General features: G+C 40.3%; 1 protein-coding gene across 2 annotated transcripts in view; it reads left to right on the top strand.

Moving 5' to 3' along the window:
• Window positions 1-12,275, top strand: part of CLTC (clathrin heavy chain) — a 68,375-nt gene that overhangs the window by 798 nt on the left and 55,302 nt on the right. The gene's annotated exons all lie outside the window — the stretch shown is intronic.

The raw sequence follows: 12,275 nt of genomic DNA, 5'->3' as shown, positions 1-12,275 counted from the left end.
CAACCTTTTTTTTTTCTTTTCTCTCTCTCTTTTTTTTTTCCTTCCCCCTCTGCGGCTCTCAAGTGCGAAAGACACCTTTCCGGGGGCGGGTGGGGAATTAGGAGGGAGGGTGTTGAGGGCCCTAGCTTGTCTGTTGCCTTCCCCGAAGCTATAGGAGCAGAAGGTCACTGCGGGAAAAGACGATGAAGTGGAGGGGGGCGGGGGGCGCAATTCTCAGGGCGGGGTCCGTCTCGGAGTGCGTGGGGTCAAGGTCTCTCAGGGGAACTCGCCTTTTCCGCCCCCTTTTTTGATTCCTTTGTGGGGTGTGTGACTCTTCACTGCTCTTTGGTTCTAGAAGGTAGCCAAGTGTAACCGGAGGTTGTCCGGGGGTCTTGAGGTCGTTGTGAAATTTGTGTGTGTGTGTGTGTGTGTGTGTGTGTGTGTGTGTGTGTGCGTGCCTCCCTCAGGATTGTCTGGAATGGAACAGAGCCTGGGGATAAGGACACACCTGCGCCTGAGTTGGTCCTGAACTCATTTCCTTTTGGTGGATTCTAGAGTTCTTCCCGAAGTGCCTTCTCCTGGGAGGCCGCCTTGGCACAATTGCCCACTAGCCATCGGCTAGCTTAAACAGGTGATTTGTTGGAAGGCTTGGCCGAATTAAGCCTCTTTGAACCTCCTGAATTTCCTGGTCCCCCCTTTCCTGGTTTTTCTTATGGCAGAAATAATACATTAACTTGCTTTCTCCCAAACTCCGGCTCTTGCCTCGGGGCAGTCTGCTGCAGGACTCACTTAGTGACCCTGGAGGACTTGTGGTTTAAGATTAGCGTCACTAACCTATGGAACACTCCATGGAATGCAGTTGTATTTGCTTTACCCTACTAGTATGACAAAAATAAAGGAGCCTTGCAAATAAAAAGGTTAATACTCAGACTAGGAGTAAAATGATGACATGGTCCTTTACAGGCATCACGTTTGCACTAGCAAAAAAGTGTTTCCCTTTCAGATTTGTAATGTTAAGAATGGTAAATCTTTAAACCATAAAACAGGTGAAGTAAAACAGCTTTTTTCAGTCATCTATAATGCACATAAAGTAATGGCATATACCTAGCCTATACAAGCGATTTTAGGAAAGGTTGGTTGAAGCTTAAGTGACAGAGTGGATGTGGAAAGTGTGTGTGTGTGTGTGTGTGTGTGTGTGTGTGCTGGATGGCTGTAGCTGAATGGCTGTAGTTACTTCTGTTAAATTGGAGTGGTAAGTGAATGTGGAAAGTTAGGAAAGTACTGTTGTGTGTGAAGGGGAAACCCAGGCTCATCCTCGTGCTGAAGTGCATCTGAAATATCTTCTCTGCAAAGAAGTGTGTGTAAACCTTATCCAGGAGAAGCCGGTGAGACTGCTGTTTATTTTACAACGGCACGGCTTCAGCTCACTGGTCAATGATAGGTCATGGGTTGAGTAAATCACTTTTCATTTCTGTTAAAGGGGACAGAGTTGTTGAATGGTGCCCAAAATTGAAGTCAGCCAGTCACTGATTGGATTTATCTTTCTGTTTGAAAGGCAGGTTTTACAAAGGTAGTAGCGACAGAGATCTTTCATCTGCTGGTTCATTCCTCAAATGGCTACAGTGGCCAGGATCCAGTAGCTTCTTCCAGGTCTCTCACATGGGTGCAGGGTCTCAGGGATACAAGCAGGAAACTGGATGGGAAATGGAGCAGCTGGACATGAACTGGCACCCTGATGGGATGCTGGCACTCACAGGCAGAGTATCAGTCTGCTATGGTACCAGCTCCTGTGGGTCTGATTTTTTTTTTTTTTTTTTTTGTGCTTCTGAGTTTCTGTAATACTTGAGTTAAGCCATTTTCTTCTCAGTAATTTGAAGATTTTAAGTATAAAGCAGCTTTAGAAGTACACATGAAAAATTCAGTCATCCAGTTTTTGGAGTTTTGTATGATCCAAACTTAAGCTTAGCTGATATGACTATATGCTCTAGTTGATACTAATTGCGGAGTTCAGATCATTGAATTCTTCCAGTATATTATGGTTTCTGACTTCACATCCTCCCCTTTTAAAAATTAATGAGGATTATTTTAAGTGGTATCTTAAGACTTTGACCTCTGAGCTTCTCTGTTAGTTTGCTAAGTAACAGGAAGCTTTCTGAAACAAGAACTGCTAGAGCATAGAGTTAGCTTGTGAAACTTTAAAAAGTGAAGTGTAAATTAATTTACTTTTTATACATGAAATGAATTTTAATATTTTAACATTAAATGTGAAGAACTTTTTTTTTTCTTTTTCAGGATTTTAGATTGATAGTGTCTAACATGACCTTGCTAGAGTTATAGATTCTGAACAGAATCCTCAGCTGCATATCAAATGTCTGCAGTGCTTGACTGTTGGCACATTATGTTTCTGCCATCTGACACATTTTGTTGTATTCCTTCAATTCTAAACACCCTCCTTTCCCTGCGCTCATAGAAGCAAGCATGGAATGTGGTGGGGTTCCTGCTGCGGGGGTCATTGTGGTTGGCAAAGAGGAGGCTGCGCTCAGAGTTGCTGGGCTCTGCTGTAGTGCTTAGCTTAGTGCCTGGAATTGTGCTGCGGTCTATCATGGAGCGACATCCAAGGTGAAGATGTGTCATGTTTTCTCATGGTATTCTTTTTCTTGTTTGTTTCTTAAAGATTTATTTATTTTTATTACAAAGTCGGATATACAGAGAGGAGGAGAGATGGAGAGGAAGATCTTCTGTCCCATGATTCACTCCCCAAGTGAGCACAACAGCTGATGTTGTGCTGATCCAGAGCCAGGATCCAGGAACTTCCTCCGGGTCTCCCACACGGGTGCTGGGTCCCAAGGCTTTGGGCTGTCTTCGACTGCTTTCCCAGGCCACAAGCAGGGAGCTGGATGAGAAGTGGAGCTGCCAGAGCTGAGCCAATCTGGAACCAGGAGCTTCTTCCAGGTCTCCCACACAGGTGCAGGGTCCAAGGCCTTGGGCCGTCCTTGACTGCTTTCCCAGGTCGCAAGCAGGGAGCTGGATGGGAATTGGAGTATCCAGGACACTGTGCCCATACGAGATCCTGGTGCATGTAAGGCTGGGAATTTAGCCACTGAGCCATTGCACCGGCCCAAAGATTCCTCGGATTCTTTAAATGCCTGTGCTTTATTCTATGTGATGTAATTTTTTCTGTCAGTGTTACTGATGTGGATTTTTGCTGTTTCAGATTTATCCAATAAAACCATCTTTAATGGTGGATATACCTACTAGGGATATTGAGTACTTGAAATGTGCTAGAGTGATTCAAGAACACAATTTTACTTTTATTTTTTTAAATTAATTTAAATTAAATAGCTCCTTATGGGTGTTGACTTTTAAAATTGAGCTGCTGCAGTTAATTATAGGCACTAGTGATTTTTTCTTTAAGATGGAAGATATTTCTGGGGGCTGGTGCAATAGCTCAGCAGGCTATTCCTCCACCTTGTACCACCAGCATGCCATATGAGCTCTGGTTCCTGTCCTGGATGCTCCATTTACTGTGGCTTGGGAAAACAGTGGAGGATAGCCCAAAGTCTTGTGACTTTGTACCCACGTGGGAAACCCAGAAGCTCCTGGCTCTGGATCAGCTCAACTCTGGCCATTGCAGCCATTTGGGGAGCGAACCAGCAGATGTTAAGATCCTTGTCTTGTCTGTACATCTGCCCTTCCAAAGAACTAAATAAATCTTTAAAAAAAAAAGTTGTAAGTATCTGCCTCAGCATTTTTGTTTGTTGAAATTGAATTGAAATACTCATTATTCAGAAGTGATAGTAGACTACTGTTTGGACATGAGTGATAATTAGTGAATGGAGTGAGCATCCGGCTTCTGGAGAATGTAGGTAATAAATGTGGAGAGATTTCATCGTACTTGGAATGGTGAGTTTGGCAGCAATTCAGAACTGTTGAACTATCAAAGCCACTGGAGCAGTGCCCTCAGTGCATGCATCAGGGACCCTGGGTTAGAGTGATGCTTCTCCCTTTATCTCCCTGCTTATTCCAGATACAAAAAAAAAAAAAATGTGGAAACAGTGGTCTTATCCACTTTCCTGTAGCCCTTATAAAGATTATCAAAATAAATTAAAGATTTATTTTATTTTTATTGGAAAGTCAGATGTACAGAGAGGAAAGAGAGAGGAAGATCATCTGTAGATTCATTCCCCCAGCGGCCACAAAGGCTGGAGCTGCACCGATCTGAAACCTGGAGCCTCTCCCATGTCTCCCAAGCGGGTACAGGGTCCAAAGGCTGTGGGCCATCCTAGACTCCCAGGCCACAAGCAGGGAGCTGGAGGGGAAGTGGATGCTGCTGGGATTAGAACTGGAATCCATATGGGATCTCAGTGTGTGTAAGGCGAGGACTTTAGCCATTATGCTACTGCTCCAGGCCCCATACGTTTAGATCTTTATTCAGTTCTCCCAATTTTTTAATGATTTGTTTATTTTACTTAGAGTCAGATACAGAGAAGAAGCAACAGATCTTTCAGCTGGCTTACTCCCTGACGTCATTGTAATGGCCGTAGCTGGGTGCCTCTGAAGCTTGGAGCCAGGAGTTTCTAGGTCTGTCACATGGATTTAGGGCCCAAACACTTGGGCCATCCTTCGTGGACTTCCCAGGCCTCAGTCAGGGAGCTCGATCGAAGTGTAGCAGCTTGAACTCAAATTGATTCTGCTGCAGGTAGAGGATTAGTGTGCTATGCCATTGTACTGCTACCTACCAAACCTTTCCTTCTGAAAAACGTGTATATATTTAAATATATGTATAATATATATAGTTTGAATATACATGTTATTTTTAAAGTTTATTTTTAAATTTAAAAGGGAGAGTTCCCATATGCTGACTCATTTTCCAAATACAATGACTGGAACAAGAAACTTAGTTCACATCTATCATGTGGGTGTCAAAGACATGACTGTGAGGCCTGCTGCCTCACAGAATCTGCATTGGCACGAGAGCAGAGAGATATCAAATCCAGAAATGTGGGCATATTGACCTCTTGGCCAAATGATTCCCCCAAACATCCTTCTTACCTGAATAATGTGAGAAAGTAGTATCTAGGGATCACAGTATCATAGTGAGGTTTGTTCCTGGATTTCCTGGCATAAAAAGATTGTTAACTAAAATGAAAATAGACACAAGACAGCTGAGTAGAAATCTGTAGTCATTTTAAGGTGTATAGAACCCGGTTGTATATTAACTAAAATTGAAGTATCAATGAAGAAGTCACAGGATGTGGTTAAGAACTTGTATTTTTTTTTCACATACTGGTTACTCAATACCATGTCAACTAATTCCATAATGTTATAAATTGTTGCTGATGTTATGTTGGGGCTTTTAATTGATCGGGATGATACTCTGCCAGCTCTACCTTCAGACCAGAGATGGTCTCCCCAAGAAGCTGTTGAATTTATCTGGACAATAAGATGCTGGACTCTGTTTGGTATATGCTTGCAATGAAAGAATCTCAACTGAATTTGAACTATAATACTGCAACAAGGTGGAGGAATCCACCGGGGTAGGGGAGGGTTTGGGGAGGGGTGGGGGGACTCCCAGAGCCTATAAAACTGTGTCACATAATGCAGTGTAATTAATAATAATAATAATAAAAAGATTGTTACATTTCTTGGAAATACTTTAAGAGCAGTTACACAGTATCCTAGTTTGTGCTTTTCAGCCTCTGAGATTTTTCAGCCTTCCTCCTATTTAAAATGTGATTAATGACATGACGTAGTAGAACAGAGATCTGGAGTTCTGGAGACCAGTGCTGTCCAAAAGAAGTTGTGAGCCACATCTGTCATTTTAGTTTGTTTAGTGGCCATATTAAAAGTAAAATGCTATTGCACCAGCTCCCAGAAATATCTTCAATCTTAAAAAAAAAATCAGTAGGGCCTATAATTAACTGCAGCTCAATTAGTTCATGTGACTCAGCATATCCAAAATATCATTTGAACATGCAATCAGTAATAAGAATACTAATGAGATATTTTACATTCTTGGTACTAAAATTTTTAAATCTGGTATTATTTTATATTTAGGATCAACTCAATTCAGGCTCTGTTTTAATTGAAAATATATTTGATCTAATTTTGAGTCGATAAAGTTCATGGCTGAGAAAGATTTGCATACCTAGGTTATTCCAGATAATACAAGACGGGAATGACCTTTTGCTGCTTTTAAAGTGAGCATACTACCTCACAGAGTTAGTATGATCGATGTGTGGGACAGTACTTGAGGCATTAGTTCAGAACATTGTCAGCTGTATAGTTTTTGTTTGGTATGTTTTGTGCATTATCTAAACAAGTGACATGACATTTCATTTTCGGATCTATACGTTTCAGATTTATAAAAATTTGGGGTCAGTGCCTTCATCTGAAATTTGTATACTTACTGCATATTAGAAAATACATTAAACTCTTAGTACAAAGTGATGAGCAAGGTAGACTGCACCTGCATTCATGCTTAAATTGGTTAGTTGGCAGAGATCACCTACATACTTTATTGCAACCGTGGATGTTGTCTACTTGATCGTGATCTTTTGTGTATTTGGCTGCTTGATAATATACAGGACTTAATGGAGGTATTAATTTGATAAATTGATTGCATCCTGAAACTAAACCCCCTGAAATGAGAATCTCTATCTAAGTGCTTGTTATCTTACTGTTTGCTCTTGGTACATTTTAAACTAATGTTTACTCACATCTGATAAAATACCCTTGTGAAATACCAATTCAGTTAGGTTTTTATCAGTATTATTAAATGAGGAGTCTTCAAAAAAGTTGATGGCCTTATAATTAAACTGATGCTTGGGCTGCTTGCCAAATCATTTCAGGTTTCCTGCTCTTGATAACAGTTTCTGCTGATGGCATCCTGGGAGGCAGCAGGCAGCAGCCCAAGTCCTTTGTTTCTGACAACTGCTTGGGACACTCAGGTTGAGTCCCAGGCTCCCGGTGTTGTCCTGGCCCAGCCCTGGCTTTTTCAGGCATTTGAGAAGAATCTCTGTAATTCTCTGCCTCTGTCTGTCTGTCTGTCTCTCTTTCAAAAGAAATATTTAAAAAGATCATGGAATATGCCTATTTTGAAACACTGCATGAACTGCTTTTTTTTTTTTTGCAGCAAAGTAAACTTAGCTGCTAATGCCATTTTTGCACAGATTTTTACTCAAAAGTACTAATATATGTCCTTTAATATAGTGGTTAGTGACTAGTCTTGCTTAAATGGCAAGTAAGTTCATATTTAATTCTTTAGTTCTGTTTATTAGCATTAAGCTATTTCTCTGAATAAATTTACATTTATATCATGCTAAATCTACTTCTTAAAATTAACCTGCCTTGTGAGCTGCAGTGAAGTTACTGTCTTGCCACCCCCTTGGCCAAGGGCCTGTGAGTAATGCTCTTAACTCGGAGGAAAGCTTGGATTTGAGTGTATTATACCAAACCCATATGTCAGACTTGTGTTTTGTGAGTCTGTTGTGTTGTGGAAGACAATTTAAAACATCCATCCTGTTTTGCCCTGAAATTAAATCTACAAAATCAAAATACTTTGACCATTATAACTATCTGAACAAATACTATGTGCCAAGAACTCTTCTTCTCATTATTTAATTAGGAGATCTTTTCGCATAGTGGGGTTAGCTTTAATTTATAGATGGGGAAGCTGAAGTTAATAGTTATACTAAAGGCTACTGTGTGACTCTGAGTTAATACTGTTTCCTCGGTTTGGCATATTGCATCAGTGATTTGTGTAATGAGAACTGCAAAATATACCGCGTTTCATTATTAGGCTTTGGTGTTCTTTGATACATATAGATTTGTAGTAATTTGTTTATGGTTTTCATATTACAAGGAAAGTGGAACCAGTGAACCAACATTTGACATTGCATATCTTTTTAACATCTGTTTGTTTATCTTTATTGGAAAGTCAGATTTACATAGAAGGACAGACCAATCTATGTGCCACTTTACTCCCCAAGTGGCTGCAACAGAGCCAAGCTGATCCAAAGCTGGGAACTTCTTCCAGGTCTCCCACATGGGTGCAGAGTCTCAAGGCTTTAGGCTGTCGTCCTCTACTGCTTTCCCAGGCCACAAGCAGGGAGCTGGATGGGAAGTGGAGCAACTGGGATACAAACCAATGTCTGTATGGGATCCCTGCACTTGCATTGTGAGGATGTAGTTGTTGAACCATTGTGCCAGGCCCTAAATGATAGCTCTTTAAGGAGCTTTATGAAAGTTTCCTCTGGAAAATTGTGCGAAATGATTTTTGATCAGGTTAATATAAAACCAGGTTTATCTGTATCACTCAAATAAGGCTCAACTTAAAGGACAATTTGGTAGGTGGGAGTGCATGAATGTTTTACAATCTGAAACCACTTACAAAAGAGCAGGGAATGTATTTCTATTTACCATATATTTGTGTTTTTGTTTTTGTGCTGATGTAAGACTTGAATTATCCTTAAGGTAGGCATCTATACTGACAGAAAATGGGAAAGAGGTTTGAATAGTATAGTAGTAAGGGGGAAAAGATTATAGAACATACAGTGTTGAGCTTGGCAGGCAGAACTGCCCGTAATATTAGTACTTCCTGTTCTGAATCATTAGGTACATAAGCACTTTTCTTTAAGCTCTCAAGCTGATTTTAAGGGTTACTGAAAGGGTGGAAACCAAGTCTATTAAAATCATATTTCCGGGCCCGGCGCGGTGGCGCAAGTGGTTAAGGTCCTCGCCTAGCACGCCCGGGATCCCATATGGGTGCCGGTTCTAATCCCGGCAGCCCCGCTTCCCTTCCACCTCCCTGCCTGTGGCCTGGGAAAGCAGTCGAGGACGGCCCAAAGCTTTGGGAACCTGCACCCGCGTGGGAGACCCGGAAGAGGCTCCTGGCTTCGGATCGGCATAGTATCGGCCCGTTGTGCTCACTTGGGGAGTGAATCATCGGACGGAAGATCTTCCTCTCTGTCTCTCCTCTCTGTATATCCGCCTTTCCAATGAAAAAAATAATAAAAATAAATCTTTAACAAAATCATATTTCCATAATTAGAGTACAGTGTGCAAATCTGGAAAGTGTTTTATATGCTTAAACTGTTTGATTGCATGAAATTTTTAAGTTTGTCTCATCTTCCATTTTTATTACATTAAAATAATCCTTGCTAGCAGTTGTGAAGTTAGAATATAATGTGCCTGTGTTTATAACACAATACTTAACCCCTTTTAGACATATAGCGATTAGTTCTTGCCCTGTTGCCTGGGGAGTTTTGTTACCTGACTGAATTGAACATGTGTGAGGAAACAGCTGGCTTCTAATAGATTCCATTATTTGGAAATGAGTAATGGTAGCCAAGATCAAACTGTCTCATAAAAGATGTGGGCATCCCAAGCTGTGACTCAACTGCTCTACCAAAATATCTTAGTAGATTAAGACTAATGACTCCTTGAATTTTACATTAAGCGTAGCTCATCCCTAACAGAGGCCAAAGGTTTTTTTTAATAAAATAAAATTTATTTGATACTAGCCATTTTAGAGTGAACAGTTTGGTACATTCAAAGTTTTGTGGAACCATTGCTTGTATCTAACACTCATTCATGGCCCAAAAATGAAGCCTCATACCGAGTATTTTGTCTATCTCCCTTTCTTTCACATCCCCTGGAAACTACTAATCTGCATTTTTTCTGTATTTCCTCTTCCTTACATTTTTCTTCAGTTGAATCATAGAATATAGGACTTTTTGTTACTAACTCTTTCACCAGCAGTAACCGACATTCATCCATGTTCTGTGGTATTTCAGTGCTTTGTTCCTTTGTGGTTGAACAGTAGCCCATTGAATCAGGTGTGTCACATTTTATTCCTCCTTTGGTTAGGTCATGGATGTTTCAACCTTTTGTCTTGGGAGTAGAGCTGCAGTGAACATTCATGTACAAGTTTTCATTTGAATACCTGTTCTTAATCTTCTGAGATACACTGAGCAGAATTGCTGGACCATAAAGTAATTCCATATTTAAATTTTCTGAGAGATCTCCAACTTTTTCCACTAACAGTTGAATTGTTACATTCCCATCAGCAGTGTCTAAGGGTTCCATTGTCTGCATCTTCTGTTGCTTGTCAAGTTTTGTTCAGTGTCAAGGTTACAGTATAAGTGAGGAAAGAAGTATCTTATTGGGGAATAATTCTATCTCAAGGTTTCCTTCCTTCCTTCCTTCTTAGTTTATTGGAAAGACGGAAGAGACAGAGGGAAAGCTCTTTCATCTGCTACTTCCCAAGTGGCTGCAACGGCCAGAGCTGAGCAGATCCAAAGCCAGGAGCTTCTTCAAGGTCTCCCCCTTGGGTGCATAGGATCCCAAGTCTTTGGGCCATCCTCCACTGCTTTCCCAAGCCACAAGCAGGGAGGTAGATGGGAAGTGGTGAAGCTGGAATACAAATTGGCACCCATAATGGATACTGGGCACATAAAAGGCAGCAAGGTTACTGTGCCAGGCCCTCTATCTCAAGTTTTGTGTCTTCACCATACCTCAGATTGTGTGTCCTGCTTTAACTTTTGCTTCCATTGATTTCAGATATATATACTTGCACATTTATTTGAGCTGAGCAGCATTGCAACTGAAGTGCGTATTAAGCACTTAGTGAAACAGACTCACACTAACTGTAGAATATTCTCTGTACATAGTATCACAGAGTAGTTGCTTGTAGTTCTTTAAATATGTAATTGGAAACACTGCAAAGGAATGGGAGGAAAGTGAGAAGTAATACTTTAAATTTTGTTGTTGACTGCAACTAGAAGAAATTGTAGAACCATTGGCACCATTTGTGGCATACAAAAAAGATTAATATAAAGAAATACTCTGGAGATTATAAGTTATAGTAATGGAAGGCAAGTAGGAGCACAATTTTCTCTGAAAGTAATGTGGACAAGTAAATCTGAATTCACCAGTAAATCACAGAATTAAGTGAAAGGGAGTATATGATAGAATAGATTACATCTCTAAAAATTGCCGAAAACAAAGAAAAATGCGGAAACATTTCAGGTAATGGAAGAAGATTGATGTAAAAGCAACAGAATTAAAAGGGTTTGGTGGTTGTGCAAGCAGAGAAAATTTCACTACTATGAATTAAAGGTATCCTGTAGCACACTCTTCCTAAGCAAATATTTGAAATATAGTTTTTTTTTCTAAGTGGCACTGCACAATCAAGCCATTTTTTACTGAAGCTTAAATTGTACAGAACTACATTTCAATAAATTGAAGTCCAACACCAATGAAGGGAGAAATTATGGCATCAAACTTTTCCTCCTCTATCACACTAAGATTAGCTTAGTATTTGATCTACTGCTTTCAGTTTTATAGGCTTTGTTCCATGCAAATTTGTGCAAGATTTCTGCATCAGAATTCTTAAATGTATTTTTAAAAAAATCAGACATCGAGCCAATAATCATCATCAGATCTACCAGGATACTGTTCAAGAACAAAAGCCTCTTTCAGTATAGGTCCTCAGGACAGCAATTCAGAATATTTAGGTGCTACACTCATTACGGAATCAGATGGCTCCCACTTACTGAAAGCTTCAAAGAAACTATCCATCAACACATATTCCAACTAAAAGTCAAAACAGTGTCCAAGGCACTTGATTTCCAACCAAGTAGATCTTATGCTTAGAAACACTAAAAAAAGGTGCTTCGTGTATAAATGCAGAAGGAATAAAACATTACTGTGTCATTTCAGAAATTATTTTAACATAATGTTGTGAAAGCATGATAAAAAAAAAAGTTGCTCCACATTTCTGTTGTGCCAGTTGCTTTCATTCCACAGCAATTGAAAATGAAGCTAAAAGATGCCAACTCTTGAAAACCTGTATTGCTAGTCATTTTCTGTTGACAACTTCAGAATTTTACATTTAGTTTTTTAACATTGGATTTCAGGTTATGAAGCAGTGTCTTAGAGGATTTTAAAAAATATCTGTGTTTATTTTGAAAGAGATGAAGTGAGAAACTGAGAGACAGAACTCTTTTGTCTGCTGCTTCACTTCACATGGCAGCAACTGCTAGAGCTGGCCACGCTGAAGCCAGGAATTTCATCCAGGTCTGCTTGTGAGTGGCAGGGACTCAGGTATGACTGTCTTTCACCCCTTCCTTAGGTGCATTAGCAGGAAGCTGGATTGAAAGTGGAGCAAACTGGGAGTCACACTGAGCCCATATCGGATGCTAGCATCAGAAGCAGCTGCTTAACTCCCTGTGCTGCTGTGCCAGCCCTTGTGTCTATAGGATTTTGAGATGGAATTTTTTTTTCTTTTTTCC

This window comes from Ochotona curzoniae, unplaced genomic scaffold (assembly GCF_017591425.1).
Source record: "Ochotona curzoniae isolate NIBS_2020 unplaced genomic scaffold, NIBS_Ocur_1.0 scaffold_2453, whole genome shotgun sequence".
In the NCBI taxonomy this organism is placed as follows: domain Eukaryota; kingdom Metazoa; phylum Chordata; class Mammalia; order Lagomorpha; family Ochotonidae; genus Ochotona; species Ochotona curzoniae.
The sequence above is the reverse complement of the archived record's forward strand: the minus strand, read 5'-3'. Positions and strand labels throughout refer to the sequence as shown.